The 20,236-nt window shown below is 44.6% G+C and overlaps 1 long non-coding RNA gene across 2 annotated transcripts in view; it reads left to right on the top strand.

Moving 5' to 3' along the window:
- LOC306922851 overlaps positions 1 to 20,236 on the top strand; it is a 171,727-nt gene that overhangs the window by 49,608 nt on the left and 101,883 nt on the right. For both annotated transcript variants that reach the window (XR_013789971.1, XR_013789972.1), the window contains exon 2: positions 181 to 275. This is a non-coding gene — a long non-coding RNA (uncharacterized lncRNA). The remainder of the gene's footprint in view (positions 1 to 180; positions 276 to 20,236) is intronic.

A 20,236-nucleotide genomic window follows, 5' to 3' on the forward strand; every position in this document is an offset into this window, starting at 1 on the left:
TGTGTGTGTGTGTGTGTGTGTGTGTGTGGGGGGGGGGGGGGGGGGGGCTTTGGACATATTAAGGTTTCCATTCCGACAATGCCAATATGTAAACTGTCGAAAGGGTTGATAGAAAATGGCTATATAAAGTATGAACGTAACCATTGATTCTTTACCTTTTACAATTCATGCCCCTAACAGATGCTGACTGTTTGGACCATGGACATGGATTCGGAACAGTGTGGTCCCGTTTGGTATTTGCTATTCACAGAACCCATCCTCTGCTCTAGTACCGGGTGAGTCCAAGCACTGTTCTTCACACTTTAACCCATTTTGGTGTTTTAAGCACTATGTTATACTTTAGCTATTGAAAAATAGCAGATCTACAAGCTTGTAGCGTGGCACTCGGTGCCGCGAGCTTGTAGGTCTGCTATTTTTTTTTAAAAGTGAAAATGTGTTTTCAACTCAAATCTTTGCTTCTGGGGTGGGGTCCCTGGAACTACATATTTTCAGATGGGGATCCGCGGCCAAACTCAGATAATTCTGGGTGTCCTTGACATGAAAAAGGTTGCGCAACACTGACATAGAAAACATGGGTTTTACAGAAAAATGTTAGGATTTAGAAGATTTTTTTTTAGAATCGTCCTCAGCTCTAAATGGCTTCACCACTCACACAGTTGTATCCTGTGGTGTGCGTTTAACTCTGAAAGTGTACAATCGGACATGTACATAAGGGACCCTTTTGGGTCAACTTAGTACACTTTCAGAGTTCATTATCCCCACTGTGGACTCGTATGATAAGTCCAACTTACTGCCCGAGCAAACTCTCACCATTTCAATAATCCTCCTTCATCTTTCCCCCCGACTGGCCACCGTGACTTTTGAGTGACCGCTACCCCGATAGCACTGGGCTTAACTCAGATGTACTGTACCGGCGCTTACTGTGGGTGGACTTAAAGTTTGTCTGCTTTGTACTTATTTCTCATCTATCTCGCTGATAGGAGATAGAGTCCTATTGTCAGAGGTGACCTTGTAGAAGCCACAGAGAATCTGGGGACAGCCTGGGTGCCTGTCGGTCATTCAGCCAAGGAATAATCCCCACTCCGGTCTCTCTCTCTCTCTCTCTCTCTCGGTCACTCAGTGTCTCTCTGATCCTGGCCAAGATCTGTCTGTCTGTGTGAGGATGATTCACAGACTGTCTGCTCTTCCCTATAGCTCACTCACATTTCTCTGACTCTCTCTCTCCGGCTCTCTCTCTCTCTCTCTCTCTCTCTCTGGCTCTCTTCTCACACTCACTAACTTCTCAGTGGTGTATCACTTCACTCTCATGCTCTCTTGGTCTTTCACTCTTAAACTCCCTTGCCTCTGCTCTCTCTCTCTCTCTCTCTCTCTCTCTCTCTCTCTCTCTCTCTCTCTCTCTCTCTCTCTCTCTCTGGCATAGTAACACATTCTCTCTCATCTATCACTGATATGGTCAGCTCTCCCTTTTCATCTTCATAGACCACGCACGCACGCACGCACGCACGCACGCACGCACGCACGCGCACACACACACACACACGCGCGCAAGCACAGACAGACAGACAGACAGAAATGGCTTGTGTGGCCAACACTTACAGCTGGGTGAGATGCTGTGTGTGTGTGTGTGTGTGTGTGTGTGTGTGTGTGTGTGTGTGTGTGTGTGTGTGTGTGTGTGTGTGTGTGTGTGTGTGTGTGTGTGTGTGTGTGTGTGTGTGTGTGTGTGTGTGTGTGTGTGTGTGTGTGTGTGTGTGTGTGTGTGTGTGTGTGTGTGTGTGTGTGTGTGTGTGTCAGACAGTGGGGGTTGGTTGGGACAGTGGGGCCTCTGATTGGCTCTGTGGCACTGGAACCAGGAAAGGGTGCTGATTGGCTATATATAGATGGATGAAGCGTGCTAGCGTGCAGGTTTTCTGTCCGTGCTCCGTTTAGCTCCGTCTCTCCCAGAGTGAATGGCTCAGCGTTATTGAATGGCTGCAGCTTAGCGTGTGCTTGTTGTAACCGTGCATTACTCCACATAACTGCTCATCTGTGTGAGACTCGAGAGCGGGATCGATCCGAGATCCATACGCCGCCAAACCTCTTCTGAAATCACTCTGCAAACAACTTGACCAAGCAGGGAAGCACACAGAGGAGTTCTATTGATGGTGCATTTCATTTGTGATGGATTCATGCTAATGATTCCAGAGACATGTACTGTATACGGTACCGCCAGGGCATAATTATTGAGCACTTTGCGTAAGAGCCATGTGGTGAAGCTCATCAAAATGGTCTGCATTTTTTTCATTATCCATTGCCCAAGTGTATACCAATCTCCCATACAAGCTGATGTGAAAAATGTAATGTAAAAAAATAAAATCACACCTGTGTGAAGTGAGCGGCGCTCCTATCATTGCACATCATCATGATCGATTTGCTCGTCTACATAGGCCTATGATGTCAATTCTCCATTTATTGTCAATGGCATTGAGTGTTTGTGTTAGGACAAAAATCTACACTATAGCTGAATATAGGAGGGGCTAGCGCCCCTCAAAAAATGATTGTATGCGCCCGCTGGCCTAGCGGTCCAGGCGCATCATGCCACATATAGGCTCTGGCCTGACGGCACGTAGCACGTTCGAGTCCCGTTCATGACGACCTTTGCTGCGTGTCTCTCCCCTTATCTCTCTCCCTCTTTCCTGTCTATCTTCACTTGATACTATCAATAAAGGCAGAAAAGCCCAAAACTAATGTTTGGGTTTATGTGTGGTCTAAACATAGCCTACAGTATAAAGACATATAAGACAATACTAACACAAATGGACAAACATGAGATCATTTTCATTTCATAAAGAAAGATTCTGACTTGCAGTGCAACGAACCTCGATCATTGCTGACCATCCCATGAACATTTAGAAAACCAATATATAGCCAGTTTGCACGACGAACAGTACTAGTTTCTTTGCATTAGAAATCCGTCTGTGCATTATGATTCAATTGGATATTGCCAGGACTGGATGGATGGAGGTGTGTCGTGTTGTAGTCTAACCTACATTCTCTGAGTTTGTGCTCTCCAGAGGAAGCTGCCTCAAGTCTTTCTCTTTTCTCCTGACAAAAGGGGAGAGGAAGAACAGGTGAAGAAAGGAGACGAGTCAGAGGGAAGAAGAGTGCAAAAGAGGAGAGATGGGAGCGTGTGAGCGTGGAAGGAGAACACAGAGAGCCGCTAGGAACGGTGGCCTGTCCTCTGCGTGACATGGTGTTAACATAATCAGAGCTTAGAACTCTGTCATTACGTTTGGCATTACCATCCGCTGTAATGGATACAAGTACTGTGCTAAACCACAGCCACGCAGGGCTTGTCATACATGGACACGCACATGTGTGCGTGCACGCACACACGCACACCATCCTATACTATAGAGTCGTATCACACATTCATTATTGCAGCCATGCACGTGTCCTCTCTGCATACTTGTGAAAACACAATTACTCTCGCATGCAGGCACGCATGAACGTCGCACGCAGGCAGCCACTAAACAACACCCGCTTATTGACAAGCTTGCAGACCGCATGGCAACCAAAGACGACTGACTGTCCTCAACCTGTCCGTAACATACCGGTAAATAAATAAATAAAAGCCAAAGGAAAAATCACCTGGCTGGCATCTCAATCTTCTTGGGTGCTTAGCCTAGCTTAGACCAACCATCTGGCTCAGCAGCTCTCCCCTACCCCCCCCCCCCCCCCCCCCCCCCCCACCCCCCCTCCTCTTACTCTCTCTAGTCCTTTTAAACTGTGTCAGCAGTTAGATGGTGGTGCGGCGCTCTTCGAGAGGCTGCTAAGGATCCCTGGGTTACGGGGTTGGTGGTGGGTACCAGTTTTCACTGCGTGTCCACACACGTGTGCTTAGTGTACGTGTGTGATTGTGTGCATGCATGTGTGTGTGTGTGTGTGTGCCGTGCATGTGTGCATGCGCGCGTGTGTTTCACAGATGGCAAAAGGCTGAAGGGAGGGGGAGATTTGGAGGGGGTGATGGAGAGGGCTGTCTGAAGCTCCGGCGGTTTGCGTGTCTCTCAAGGCGAGGCGGTCTGTCTGTGGGCATCTGCACTGGCAACACTCGCCCCCCACCTCCCCCCACCCCGCCATCGCCACTGCTGCTGTGAGATCCAGCGCTGCTTCTTGGCAATGTCTGGCGGCAGGAAGCGGAGCGGCACTCCATGAAAGATGATGATGATTCCCCTTGACCTCAGATGTGTCATTTCACAGCCAGGACTGTCTGTTTGCGCCGAAGGATGATTAGTGCCTTGAATGATATGCTAAATTATAGGGGATGTGTGCGGAGGCCTGCACAAACGCTTGTGTGTTTTCGATCTATGTGTAGATCTATATGTGCATATACACGTGTGTGTGTGTTGTGTCATGTGCTTGTGATTAATCTATGATTTTGGAAGTTGTGCTCAGGGTTTGTGTCTGCATGGCTGTAAACCGTTGAAGCTGATTAGACCGGGTTCGCTGATTAGACGAGATCACTGTCGTGTTGTCACAGCAGAGTCGAGGATTCGTAATAGTGATGCACCGAATATTTGGCCACAGAAAATATTCGGGCCGAATATGGCTAAAAATGCATTTTCGGCCTATTCGGTTTCGGCCCGAATAGGCAGAAAATATATCACCGAATAGTGTATGAAATGAATGCATTCAAAAGTGCTGAATAAATGTTTTATGGACCCATAATAGTGATTATTATTTAAGTTAAGTTTTGCCATAATCATGTCTTTTGCCATAATCAGGTAGCTTTATGGTGCGGCCATGACAGCAATGGTAGGAAAAACGATATATAATATTAATCATATTCGGCTATTCGGTTTTCGGCCAACTGTTTCCTATATTCGGTATTCGGTTTCGGCCAATAATTTCCCTTTCGGTGCATCCCTAATTCGTAACATTAACAACTTGGCCGCTCACCGTAGCGATGAAGGTCAAACTACTGTTCTGGTTGCATTATGCTGCCTCACACACAGTCCAAAAAAGATCTCATGCTTTCACTTTATGAATTAGTCCGGCAGCTGACAGGTTCTTTTGTATAAAGTGGGAAATTTGGTATATAGTCTTTTTTTATCGGCCTAAAATATTGTCTATATACATACAATCATGAATCCACTTGCTGACCGGCTGTCACTATTGGGCAATTTATTTTATAGGGGTTTCTTGTGACCCTACCATTATCATCCTATGGCAGGCAAAGATGTAAAAAATGTCAAACTTTCCTTATGCTTTAAGTAGCATGTGATGTCAAACTAGGGGGTTTTCATGATTCTGAATCCATTCCAAGCATTAGTTTTGCACAAAATACACTCCTTGGACTAAAAACGGTCATAGACGTCATAACAAATGTGATGAGGTCAGCACAAAATGTGATGAGGTCAGCACAAGTGGCTATGGCTGGTTTTAACCCAAGGAGTGTATTTTGTGCAAAACTAATGCTTGGAATGGATTCAGAATCATGAAAACCCCCTAGTTTGACAAGTCACATGCTACTTAAAGCAAAAGGAAAGTTTGACATATTTGCCTGCCATAGGATGTTAATGGTAGGGTCACAAGAAACCCCTATAAAATAAATTGCCCAATACTGACAGCCGGTCAGCAAGTGGATTCATGAATGTATGTATATAGACAATATTTTAGGCCAATAAAAAAAAGACTATATACAAAGTGTCCCACCCGTCCACCTCGACTGCCTGACTATTATACTGTATGTACTATACTGTACGTCAGGCAAATAAGAAAGGCAGGGCTCCTGTAAGCCATTTCTATGAATGATGGGAAGGACTTATAGACAAATCCACGGACTCGGAGGTGTTGCCCTGGGCGCTGCCATTACTGATGTGTACCATTAATCGTTTCCGTCCGTAGGACGGCTCCACACGTCCTAGGGAACCCAATCGGCGCGTACAGTACATAGGACGAGTGTACACGTCCTAGCGCATCCTCAATGATATCAGGCGAGGGGAGAATATTCAGATTTTTTTTTTTTTCAGTCGGACACTCGGCCACAGTAGAGCAAAGCCTACGGTCATATTAGCTTACCGTTCACTTAGCTGTTTGCGCGACAGAAAGAATGCCTCGTCTCTCCTAATCCAGGGCGCTCTCCGTGGTTTTGATCTGATGGATATACTACGCGCTTCATTTCTGACTTCAACATGCCTCTCGTTCAAAATATGAATGCTTTGGAGCTTCTAGCGATATAATAGACACGAGACCAAGGTAAGCTAACAAAATATTTCTCCGGCTTCAGAGTAAAAGCGGCCATGTCTTTCCGGCACCCCAGAGCTCCTATTTTGAAGGCATCCCGGCACCGATTGTGTTAAGCACATGCTTTACACTTCAGCACTGATTAGCTATACACTGTCCTGGCCTACAGGGCACTGCTCCATGGATTCGTCCTCAGGCATACACATACACATGCACGCACGCACGCATGAACACAAACTAGAAGAGTTGCTGCCATTCTGTTTGAGACTCACGTACTCACGCACGTACCTTTGGGAAAGTGTCATAGTAGCTTTTTTACAACTGAAACGGACTTCCTGTGCACTAACTTCCTCTTCAAAATAAGAGCCACATGTAATGATTAGTCAACACTAGTTTTATTTCTAAGTCTACTTACAGGACATTAACATCACATTTGAGTTCCTTTTGAATGCCTTTCATCTGAAAGGCATTTGCGCACCAACAGCTGAGACAGTTATGTAGAGAAATCTTTCTCTACATAACTGTCTCAGCTGTTGGTGCGCAAATGCGCCTTGCATGCCTTTGATCTACGCGCAGAAAACATTTTGACGACGTATGCGCACTGGTTGTGTGCCCCCCTGATTATTAATAACATCTAAACATGTAAACACAGCATGAACAATAGTACTCTTATTATGCATATCGCATTCTCACCGAGAAATATTTTCGAGTTAAAATACAAAACAAAAATATATATATAAAATAAAATAAAATGAATGGTTCAAGCCCATTGATTAAGATTTCCATAGAAATGCTAATGCATGGCTTTGTTTACACGGGGACATCACCGATCACCTGCATGGCACGTACTGTATACAAATAACAGCGCTTGCCTCAGCTCTGTGTGTTCCTGACCTCGTGTCACCAGGCTTTCAGTGGGTGTAAGCACGCTTGGGCGTCAAGGCGCGGCAAAAACCCGCTCGTGGCAGGCGTCTCTTCCTGGTTTTTAGACAGCTGGTGGATGGAAATTAAGCTCCACCCATGCGAAAAAATGCCGCGTCGGCGGGTGGGTGGAGCTTCATTTCCATCCACCAGCTGTCTAAAAACCAGGAAAAGACTGCTGCCGCTCGCGGCTTTTGGCATCTTCGTGACGCTACAGTGTGGCTGCACTGACTGCGTTCCTGCTTAACACTCCGATTGCCCGGGGGTTATTTAATCCATTAAATCATAGCGCCCAGCGATTTATAGCAGCGGAGCACTTTTACCGACGGACCGGATGTTATCCCGGATGTGGATGTAGCAGCTAAATGTAGCCAAAACACTCTAGAGCCGATCGACAACAACGGGAGGTATGATTAATTCTATCGCGACTAGCGATGGGACCGCGGTGGGCCGTCTAACACAGGATCTTTTCTTAGAATTGGACGGGATGATTTAGATCGCAAGTTAACGTTTTAAAATTTTCATTGTCGTCGGCTAAACAGGGGGGGAACATTTTCGATGACATCCCACTGTTACGCAACATCGAGTATTGCGCAACAGTCGCTCCTAGGCTGTGGAGCGATGCGATCGGTTGTGATATCAATAATCTTCATCTTTTGGATAAAACCTCGTCCTGGGTGCTGGGTGTTACTAATTGAAAAGACGGTGAACTTCGTCCTGAGCGATTGGGGTGTTAATAAGAGCCTGCTTTTTGCTGGTGTCTTTTAAGCTGACCTACAAGCCCACACTGCTGCAAAAGCGGGCTGTGGTGGGCTTACAAATTGCCGGGGCGGAGCTACATCACTCTAGGTCGTCCTCAGACGGCCTAGACTCCATAGAGAGATGTGTGTGAGAGATGTGCCCTGACTGAAAAAAGGTTGCGATACTGCACTATAGGTGTTGGTATGCACTGATTAGAGCAGGCCTGTCTCTACTGTACCCGTCACCATCAGCTATCTACTGGGCTGTGTTAATTGCTGTATCGACTGTTGACTAGGTCGCAAGATTGGACACTTTCATGTCAATAGCATGGAATAATAATTAGTTTAGTATTATCTTTGCCCATCATAGAATATATTTAAAATTATAATCCTTTTATGTACAAAATTCTTACGCATACTGACTTTTCAAGAACGTGCACAGTTATGTGCACGCACATACACACACATTATGTCTTGGGGACTTCATCGAGACCGCACTACCGCATACAGTGTAAGGGCTCTTACGATGAGCACGGTGAGGCTTTTTTGGACACAGAGGATTTTGGAGGGCGTTTGAGCCCTTTGGGGCTATCCGCCCATTTGGGGCTTTTTCTTTTGCACTTTGCTCAGATGTAAAGCAGTCATGGTTCCATATGGAGGAAGGTAAAACTTTACTTAAGAATTTAGCTTTCTCTATTTTGAGATTTGAAATAAATAAAATAAACTTAAATTACGAAACTATTATTTTAAATAATATCTAATTTAAATGAACTATTAACTTAACTTTTACCTTAAAGTATAATAGAACAATTAAGCCTAAATTATTTGCAAATCTGATCATATACAGACCTGAAACCTATCTAAGTTATTTGTATTTTTATTTTGTATTCTGTAATACCCCTAACCCTTATATGTGTAATCCACTAATCCCACTGTGTACTGCTATAAAGGAAAGCTTTTATTTTCCAAAAAGCCTAATTTCTGAGTTATTGTTAAATAAAGAAAATTAATCTAGGGTCTCCTCAAAAGAAGGAGCCTAGGAGTTTGCATGTTCTCCCCGTGTCCCCTAGGGTAGGTGGTCTCTAAACTGCCTCCCCCTGGCCAGCCGGGGCGCCTGATGGAGGGGAAAGGAACTGGTTGGAATAACGTTCCTTCCACGTGCTACGTCCAACCAGGGAAACTCCCCCCTGTCAGGTGTAAAGGAGCAACTTGGACACTCAGGCATGAAGGAAGCATGAGTTCAAGTTCGTTGCTCTCCCCATGTCCCCCATATATGGAGACTAGGTTGGCGGAGGGTGTGTAGAGCCCAGGATCACATTAGATAATTGACACAGGGGTGAAAAATGGGTTAAAAAATCGTGGGATAAAAATTAAAGAAGGAAAAAGAAGGAGCGTCGCCCCTGCAGGTGAGTATTAGAATTCCACACCACGGCACACATTACTGATAAATATACACATCCCAGGATAATAAATACATTGATACAAGCAGCGTTTGATACGTGCTCTGTTCAAGCTCATAGGGCAAGAATTGCATTATAGTGGGTGTGCTGAATGATTGAACATGTGCATGTGAGTCTGAGGCAACCAGGACGTAGTGTCTGTAATTTGAATAAGACCGCGCTGGTTAAGGCCAGAACTGTCAAGATGGCGCCCAACGTTTGGGCCAAGGCGTTATTAATGATTTAGCCGCCGGAGACTATAGTAGAAAAATCTGTAGTCAGGACGAGCGGACAAGTTCATCGTCTTGGTGAAACCTCAAGAACCTAGACTGAGCTTAAGAAGTGTCAAGAATTAGTCAACCAGCGAAATCAAGCTGAGACGATACTTGAAATTTGCCACGAGGAAATAAAAAGTTGCCCACTGTTTTTGATTATAAAAATGACCAGTGGGCCGTGGGGAATTACAGTATAATTAGGGTACATCCTCTTGCACTCTAGGAACCGAAGCCTGCAAACTGAGGCCATAGTAGACCACCTGTACCACCTTGAATGAGAAATTCAAAATCAATGTGGAAGGAGGTAAGAAGGTGGCAAACTTTAAAGAGGGTCCAAGGCAGCTCTGTGCAGTTGAAGTAGAACAATCCTTTGACTGTTTGAATGAAAAACTAGTTAAATTGTAAATCCTCATCGTGGGCCTGGAGTGAGGCGGTTTTGAGGTGTGGATATCTGAAAAGATATACACTGTTGTTTTGATGTAATTAAGATAAAAAGCATTTGCAGAATAACACATGCGAGAGTAGCGGTGACATGAAGAAGCTGAGGGGAGATGGGGTGCTGGAGCACCCCCTCCCCCCAGGCACAGCCCCCCCTCGGGCAGGAGGGGGGAAATAATAATAATTTTAATCAAAACAGATTTCTGCGCCGATACTGCTTTATCACAGTATCGGCGCCTTATCCTGGTTATCCTGTGTCAGCTTGTTCATGCGTGTGGAGAGGGAAAGTAAAAGCCACTTTTCCGCGTGAAAACGCACGAAAATGCACATGCACGAGGCGCGTGCACGTGTATTTTACGCACGCACCCCCTACTGAACGTTCAGCATCTGTAAATATCTTCCCGCGGCCATGCTTATCCGTACTCCATGCACGTAAGTACGGATTGTTAGGTGGTTTAGCTTTGCTTGAGTACTCCAACCATTAGTGATTTTGTTTTTGCTCCCATATCCCGTCCGAAAAGTGAGAGGTGTTGCGTATATGCAGCAGTGATATTGTTGCAGCAGTGATATTGTCTGACGCTTTTGGTTGTCCGTTGCTTTGTGAACTGTGTTTGTTGAATATTCATCATACTTTGGCCATGCTGGCCTTATACATTTCAGATATTTGAAAAAATAGCTGATGCACAAGCTTGTAGATCTGTTACCTTTGAAATAAGTTTATACATTAGAGGACCTGACCGAGTGACACTTATTTAAATTGAATAGAACTCACCACTTAGGAAGGCTGTTTATATTAACCGAATGCCTCCCTGAAAATTGATTCATAAATAATAAAAATTATAATTATTGATTGCATAGTTGACATTGATTATTGATGCTTTATACATATCTGTGCGAAACAATTTGATATTTAAAGGACGAAGCAGTCCTGAGGGCCATGCCAAACGGTGAGGATGCGAAACCCACAACAATTGGCCAAAGGTTGGGGCTATAGCACTCAATTTAAAATGCAAACTTTGAACGCGCATAGCTCATGAACCGTTTGACCGTTGGCAAACCTCGACACACATATATGCGTCTCCTCATGCCGAACAAGTATCGTGCTCTTACTTTTGATCTCTGACCTCTAGATCACCCGCCATTTTGAATGATATGAAAATCAGTTAAAATGCATCTCCTCCCAGGATCTTTGATCAAAATGCATGAAAAGTTCGACACGTGAACTTTGGACCTATACGGACAAGGGGATCTATAATATGTTTTTTTACATGAAAAAAATGAAGGTTTTATGAGCCAATGAAAATTGCCGTTTTGTGAAAATTCTTCTTTTGCCCCTAATACATACATGCAGCGTCATATGCTTTTGCAACTGTACAGTATGGTAGAGCAACATGCCAAATAGCACTGAAACCAGTCTTAATCCAATTGGTCAAAGGGGGATTTTCTTTTTAAATGAAACCTTGAACAGGCATAACTCATGCCTCATTTGGCCAAAATTCATGGCACTTGTTTCCACATGTTCCTTGACTCATGGGGAACATATCTGTCACTTTGACCAGTAAGCTCTGCCCTCAGATTTTCCACCACTTTGAAAAACATTTCAAAAACGCTTATACCTGATTTTTGTCCTATACTCAATCTATGGAACATTATCTGAAATCCCAGTTGAAGAGAAGTTTGTACGTGAAAACATGAACAGCGAACACACTGTAGTAATCCATAATGAACTGCCCAAAGGCAGGACACACATAAATGTCATCAAAAATGTAACCCAGCCAACATGGCAACCCAAAAATGGCAACCCATTTCAACCTGTTAATCACAGCAGTAAAAGGGTGACTCCACTCCCACCTCCATTCCAAGATGGCTGAAATGTTTGCCAGCAAGGTAGCAGCTTCTGATTCCTCTTGGTGATTCTTCTACATAGCCGTTTGTTACTCATCGGTGAGTCATTTTAGGCTTCAAGTTCAAGTTTATTGGTCATGTAAAATAAACACACCAGGGAATACTGCCCCCCACTATAAAAATCCGACCCTGTCACAATTCCATGGTCTTCTTTTTCTCAAGTTTAGTCTTCCATGTTTCTATGGCATATTGTGCATATTGCCTTCCTGCTTAGTCCTGCCTTATCGCTGATTTTTTTTCCAGTTACTAATTAAATGTTACTTTAGTGGTTAAAAACAAAATTAAGTGGCACTCAGTAATTGAGAGCTGATTATATTTAATCCCAATTGGGTAAAATGCAATTCATAAATCATTCAAATAGTATGAGATTTGCTTCTACCCTGTGAGTAAAACCTACGTTATTTCTGCATATTTGAAAATAGTTGCAAATGCAATTATAATCTACTCAGTGACTCCCATAGTTGGGTCAACATAAAACATAAAACGGATACTTCCGTGACCGCGGAGAGCAAAGGTCCGTTTCTCAGTGGATTAATCGTCTATGAAGGTTACAAACACATTGAGCCCACATGTACCTCACAAAAATGCGGGCAAAATTCATGAGAGCCCCAAATCCATATCCTGTTAAGGCACAATAAGGCAAAATTACCTAAAATTCCTTCTGCTTTAATTAATAAGTAGCATGTGACTGTCAAACTAGGGTATTTTCATGATTCTGAATCCATTCCAAGCATTAGTTTTGCACAAAAAACACTCCTTGGGCTAAAACATCCATGCCGTCATCACAAATGTGATGAGGTCAGCACATTTGAGCACAATTCACCCTTTGTCAGCCTTCTGATTGGTCCCTGACTGACTAACCAGCAGGCTCTTTCTGCCTTGTTCCGCCCTGGTTCCACCTTGTTTATGTTGAATTTGATAAAACATCTCTTTTGGAAAAACTAAAAACAAACATGATATGCCCTGCAGTCACCATGCTGCACCTGTGAGTTTAAAATAAGAATTGATTGCACAGAATATCAATATGAAGCAACTGAAAAACATGTTATTTCAATGGTAGTAGATGGAGAGAGAGGATTTTTGTCCAACCACGAAACGGCAACCAATGGGTGCGAAGAGGGGCACAACCACACACACACACACACACACACACACACACACACACACACACACACACACACACACACACACACACACACAGCTGAGATGCCACACAAAGCCAAGGATTATTTGATGAGAGCCAGAGATATAACTGTCATAATGATAACATGACCTGTTTTTGAGTGGTCTGTCTGTCTGTCTGTCTGTCTGTCTGTCTGTCTGTCTGTCTGTCTGTCTGTCTGTCGAGCTTTACACTGTGCACAGGTGTGATGCATGGGGAAGCTGAGTTTTTAGCAGCCATAACGTGATTCCGGGTGTGACGGTCACGGTACGGTACAGTACAGTACAGCACAGTACAGTACAGTACAGTACAGTAGTTATTATTATTGTGATTATTATTAGTAGGATGGTTTTGTGTTGCTTGCTTTTCTGTTTCTTCAGTTCAGGTGGAGTTGGATTAACCCATTTAGGCCTGACCTCAAAATTAAAAAAAAAATCTTCTAAATCCTCCAGTTTTCTGAAATAAACATTTTCACGATTTTTCAAAAATAGCAGACCTACAAGCTACCGAGTGGCGCGCTACGAGCTTGTAGATCTGCTATTTTTCAATAGCTAAATTATAACAATGTTTAAAACACCAAAAGGGGTTCCCGCCCAAAATGCTTTAAGCAATATTACACGAGAGGGGATGGTTTAACGTCATTAATGCACGCCTGCGAAAGTAACGCAGAAGTTCAAAGCTCGTTTAAACCACGGCTAGAAGGCTGTTTCAACCAATCGGATTACTTCCTCGAAACGACCTGTTGTATAGTTCCCATTCAACATGGGAGAGTAGAGTTTGGGCGTTGGCTTCATTGCCAATCAACACTTGTGCTCACTGGTTACGGGGGGCGTGCCATGAGGAACTGATCACCCTCATGGATTGGTGGAACCTTCGTCTCCATGACAACGCCGAGCTGGCAGGCCTGCAGCTCGTTACTATAAAAGCCAGTCTGAACCTGACCATCGCGGGGGAAGGAGGCTCAATTCTTCCTTCCCCCAAACCCAACCAACTAGTGACTTTGATTATGATTTGAATCCCTTCGGAAAGGATTAGGTTTGCTTAGTTGTAGTTTGTCATGTTGTTGTTAGTCTGATTTCAGTTTGTTCTTTTGCCAAGTCATTGATTCATTTTATGTAAACATTCATTCTTCTATTCACTTTTTTGTTAATAAATTATCTTTTTGCACAAGCTGCTGCTTCTCATTTACAATGTATTACGGGTCTTTGCCACTATAGACACTAAGGGTCGTAAGTACAGTTCAGTGCAGTGCAGTACAGTACAGTACAGTACAGTATAGGAACCCCCTGGGGACCCCCACACGGAACTCTGACATTTCTTGTTATTTTTGAGTGGTGCTAACCACTCCATTACGTGTGTGTGTGTGTGTGTGTGTGTGTGTGTGTGTGTGTGTGTGTGTGTGTGTGTGTGTGTGTGTGTGTGTGTGTGTGTGTGTGTGTGTGTGTGTGTGTGTGTGTGTGTGTGTGTGTGTGTGTGTGTGTGTGTGTGTGTGTGTGTGTGTGTGTGTGTGTGTGTGTGTGTGTGTCCGTATGAGCATGGAGGTACCATCGCAATACCGATGGAGGGCACTGTTGAGCAGTGGCACACACACACACACACAGAGACCGATCTAAATGGGTTAAATGCACCAAACGCCCCAAAAAGCCGATGCTACTTTCCATTGTGGTCCATTTTAAAACAAACAACCCCCAACAGACTATACAAACAACCTTACAAAAACACAATCTAAATACATACTAATACAAGCAGTTAAGCACAGTACACACAGGACAAGCGACTTAACAAAGGCACGTCAAAAAGAGTGAGCCAACTTAGGGCAGACCGGCCAGGGGAAACGTTTACGTTTTAGAGTCAAATGAGTATTTAAGTTAAGCCAGTCTTTAAACATTGCAAGAGAATTCAGACGTTTCAGATCTGCTTGCAGAACCCCCCCTCTCTCTCTCTCTCTCTCTCTCTCTCTCTCTCTCACTCAAGCGTTATTCATAGTCAGGTTTATCGGTGGTGTCAGGTGACCACCACAACTACCGCAACATGACGTTACGGAGCCGCGGTGAAGAGCAAACCACCGCTCTCCCCAGCCCTTCTCTCGGTTTTTACTCACCACCGCGCCACGTTATTACAGCTCTCACCACCGGAGCGGTGGTCACCTCACCACCGGAGCGGTGGTCACCTCACCACCGGAGCGGTGGTCACCTCACCACCGGAGCGGTGGTCACCTCACCACCGAAAATCCAGACTATGAATATAGGCCTTCAGTGGAGTCACACATAGAGGTGGCAGTGGATGTAATGAGCAGCGAATACACACTCATTATACACTCGGGCATCAGCAAGGTCAGGGACCTCTACCATGGGCTGCAGACGGCACTCTAGTCTCATAAGCTGTTTGTTTTAAACCCTTTGCACCTCCTTTCACAGGAAAACCTCCCCCATCAATTAGATTACTGCTAATCAAACGGTATAGATGTGTGATCCTCTCACCCTCTTGTAAACTCAATGAATCCATGGAATGTTTGTCTACTTGTGTTTTCTATCATTTACTTTATCCTACTACTTTTTCTTCGAATGATTATATCCCGCTCCCTTTTTTTATTTTTTATTTTTTAAATAATTTTACTCAAATTGTATTTTCTTATAATTCCGACGGCGCATTAGATATACATTTTCTTTGTTTTAACACAGACGCAATGAAATGTGCAATTTCGCCATAAATACCTACTCTGTCATCTCATCATCACGTAACATTTTAGCATGACATTACCTTAATGGGCTATGGTCTGCTTACCCGTCAGGAGTGTGAGGAATAAACAATCAGAAAGGTATTTTTAGTCGGCTCCTGTCTTGCGTTTGCTCGAGACAATTCCAAGACAAGGACTCTAATGTGAGTGCAAACATCTTCCCACCCCCCCCCCACACACACAGCCCTGGACTGACCAGTCTGTGTGCCCTGTGCAGGGACACAAGGCACTGTGTGACTATTTGAAGAGTGTAAAGACAATCATTGGGCAATTAATGGGCACCAAAAGGGCGCCATTAGCAACGTGTCAACAAGTGATAGGAGGGGTGGTGTGTTGTCAGAGGGTGACTTGCAACAATAACAAACGTGTGTGTGTGTGTGTGTGTGTGTGTGTGTGTGTGTGTGTGTGTGTGTGTGTGTGTGTGTGTGTGTGTGTGTGTGTGTGTGTGTGTGTGTGTGTGTGTGTGTGTGTGTGTGTGTGTGTGTGTGTGTGTGTGTGTGTGTGTGTGTTAATGGCCTGTGCTCTCTGTCTATGCAAATGCGGTAGACTATGATGTAAAAGTTTGTGGTCTCAGAGTCTTGTTTATTTTGATAACTGTATTTACCCAACAGATGCTGACGGTGAGCATCTGTGGCGGTGGTGGTCTGATGTAACTGCGCTGCCAGCTGTTGCAATGCGTCTCTCTGCCTTACGCCGTGTGTGTGTGTGTGTGTGTGTGTGTGTGTGTGTGTGTGTGTGTGTGTGTGTGTGTGTGTGTGTGTGTGTGTGTGTGTGTGTGTGTGTGTGTGTGTGTGTGTGTGTGTGTGTGTGTGTGTGTGTGTGTGTGTGTGTGTGTGTGTGTGTGTGTGTGTGTGTGTGTGTGTGTGTGTGTGTGTGTGTGTGTGTGTGTGTGTGGTTGGTTGGTTGGTTGGTTGGTTGGTTGGTTGGTTGGTTGGTTGGTTGGTTGGTTGGTTGGTTGGTTGGTTGGTTCCATGATATGATTAAAAGCTACTTAGCCGCTCGCATGTATCACAGCAACCTCTGCTCAGAAACCTCTGCTCTCTGTCAGTCTGCCTCTCTGGTGCCAAGTGTTGCCAATTATATATTATTATAAGGAACATTGTTTCTGTAAAATCACTTGCAAATATTGGTAGTTGATTTAACCAGTGGTTCTGAAACATTTTCATGTCTGGTAACATAATGGCAAGAAATAGACCAAGACAACGCTGAGGAACACCTGTTTGTTAACTTGAAACACATCTATTGTTTCTGTCCGCGAGAGGAGAATAAAACCATGTGAAATGGACATTGATTGCTGGTTATTTCCTCACCTTCATGACATTATTGAGCCGTGCACCTTAACCCATTTAGGCCTGACGTCGAAATAAGAAAAACGTTCGCTCTGAAAGAATATATATCCAAAGATTTGTGCCGCATTTTTACGATTTTTCAAAAATAGCAGATCTACAAGCTCGTAGCGCTATGAGCTTGTAGATCTGCTATTTTAACATAATGCTTAGTTAAAACACCAAAAGGGGTTCCCGCCCAAAATGGGTGTTTGCGGGCCTTAGCGGCTTTGCAGTCTCTCCAGAAGTAGGCCATGCCGTTTCTAAACGGTGATTAATTTCTCAGTTTGATTTAGTTTCTTAATTAGCTGAGTTGCGCAATAGAAATTCCATTCATTGCTGCACATTGACACTTATCTTTACAAGAATAACGAAACGATTCAAATTCAACCCTATACTGCTCCATGCCATTTCTGTGCAAGCAATACAGAGAGGAAAGACGACGGCCATGGGCTAATGCTTATATTTGTACACTCTCAGAGGCTCCTCATAAACACAGACAAAAGCACAATGCTGTCACCGATTGCTTGCTAACACAACAGAAATTATACATGGGAGACATATCCTCACAACGAGAAGATAAAAAATACAAATAATATAAAACAATTAGCGGGTGGCCTTAACAACACTAGCAACTTGCAAACTCGGATGGAGACGGTCTGCATGGATGCATCTGTGCATACTGTTAAATCTTTCAATCAATCAATCAATCAATTCAATCATTGCTAGTGAGGATTCAGTAGTCAGCCGTGTTACACTTAGCATAGCTTAGCATGCTATAGAACTTTGCCGCAACAGGGACGAAAAGTACCTTGCTCCAAGTACTAAAGGCAAACAAGAATGACACGAGTATCATTAACTGCCAGGTGAAACAAGTGCTGTCTCCGTTATGCTCTGATTATTCTTTTTTGAATGTGTATGTTTCTCTGTCACAACCTCGCGGCCGTTGTTTCCGTTCGTTTTCCGACGTTCATTTGTCGGTTCAATGTTGTGCTATGGCTTTCCTGTAGCTCCGGACAGTCTGCTCATAAGTTAGCCGCTGTGGTCAGTCGCTCTGCGCTGCAGCGTTGCTAACCTCGCTTCACCAGGCCTTCCACCTCTACGGCGTTGCAGTCGAGGGTTGAGACTTCACACGTCAGGGCTTAGGAGGCAGCCTGCAGTCATGAGACTATAAGTCGCAACTACACAAGTGGCTGGCTACCAAGCCCCCAGTAAGGCTATCCAACGTTGAAGCTGCCAATACCTACTGGGGAAATGTGGAATTGCAGCACTTTTTTCATGGCGGTGGACGGACGTTCATGACGTCACGTGCGTAAGCCCGGACCTCAAATTTTAGGTCTGGGGGCTAGGCTACGCTAAACTTCCACTCGCTCGAGCCATTGAGTTATAATTATGCTTCCGGCAGTCTTCCGGGTGCTTCAAAACACCACTGAGCAACTTCTATTGAAATGAATTTGGTTCGGTCTCTATCCTTTTATTACTCTATGCTGGCTACACGAGTGGTTCAGACCATTGGCTTAGGCGACGTTTCAGATTATGGGGTCAGACTCCCATTGGCTTTGGCGGCGTTTCAGAGTATGGGGTCAGACTCCCATTGGCTTAGGCCAATCATGACTAGGTTGCTGTTAAGAACGGGGCTGTTGTATGCCTGGTTTTGAGCGTATATAGCGTGTGCCAACGTGTACGTCACCAAGAGGGGGGCGGCGTCTAAAAAGCTAGGGACGGCCCCCTGGTGGGCATTAAATTCTAGCCCGCATCACTCAGAATAGAATGACGGTGGTATGTTTTTATAAATATTGAGCTCGTTCTTGGCGATAACATAGTGAACAAACACCAGGATGGATAGAAAGAACGTCGGGCCCAAATACATTACAAGGACAAGGAAAATGTTGTGAACAAACACGGCTGTGCTTAGATACTTTGTTGAACGTTATGTCTCTGCGCCCGTGCGCCGATCCAAGTCATTCTACGTCTTTTTGTAAACTCGTCAATCTGGGTTCCTTGATGCTGTCTCCATGCTGGAAAGCTGAACATATAATTCCGTTTTCTGGCTCATTTCCTCGACGCGACCTGCTGTGGCACTTATTTACTGAGCAAGTCTGCACCATTGTGAGGTCAGTTTAGAAAAAGAACGTATACAAGCATACGGATGGTCGCTCAATGTAAACAAACCAGACAAGCCAGCAAGTATGGCGGAAGCTACCACGTGACACATATGTTGACGCCCCCTCCAGGAGATTTTGGTACACCCTATAGGAACATAGTAGCGTCACGAAGATGAAAGATGCAGCTTAGAGCAGGCGTCACTTCCTGGTTTTTAGACAGCAGGTGGATGTAAAATGAAGCTTCATTTTCCATCCACCAGTTGACTAAAAACCAGGAAGTGGCGCCTGGAGGACGCGTTTTGTGCATCTCATGCCCTTTCACCTGGCAAAAATGAGAGTAGAGCTGTGGGTGCCGAGTAGGGACTATATATGCAGTGGAAAGGCGCCATAAATAGTGACTCAATCACTGCTGTTCCTACAGTATAATCCCTTGTTTTGCAGGACAGTGAACAGAATAATTTGGGGGGGCTTCAGCCCACTGGTGACCCACCGCTTCCCCTCCTCCTTCGGAGTGGTTCTCAAACTTTATGTCAAGGAGCCCATCTCTCTCTCTCTCTCTCTCTCACTCTCTCTCTCTTTCTCTCTCTCTCACTCTCTCTCTCTCTCTCTCTCTCTCTCTCTCACAGGCTGTTGACTCGCGCTGATTTTCCTTTGAATTTGTTGACGGGTTCCCAGATTGCTCTCAGAGTAACAGGCCTGGCTGTATAACAGTCCATTTTGAACCCTGAGGGTCGCAGCTGGACCGAACCATTGCTTTAGGTCAGTAGAACAGGGAGTGTGTGTAGGGAAGATGTAAGAAACATGGTGTGTGTGTGTGTGTGTGTGTGTGTGTGTGTGTGTGTGTGTGTGTGTGTGTGTGTGTGTGTGTGTGTGTGTGTGTGTGTGTGTGTGTGTGTGTGTGTGTGTGTGTGTGTGTGTGTGTGTGTGTGTGTGTGTGTGTGTGTGTGTGTGTGTGTGTGTGTGTGTG

This window comes from Electrona antarctica (genome assembly GCF_951216825.1).
Source record: "Electrona antarctica genome assembly, chromosome: 1".
Taxonomy (NCBI): Eukaryota; Metazoa; Chordata; class Actinopteri; order Myctophiformes; family Myctophidae; genus Electrona; species Electrona antarctica.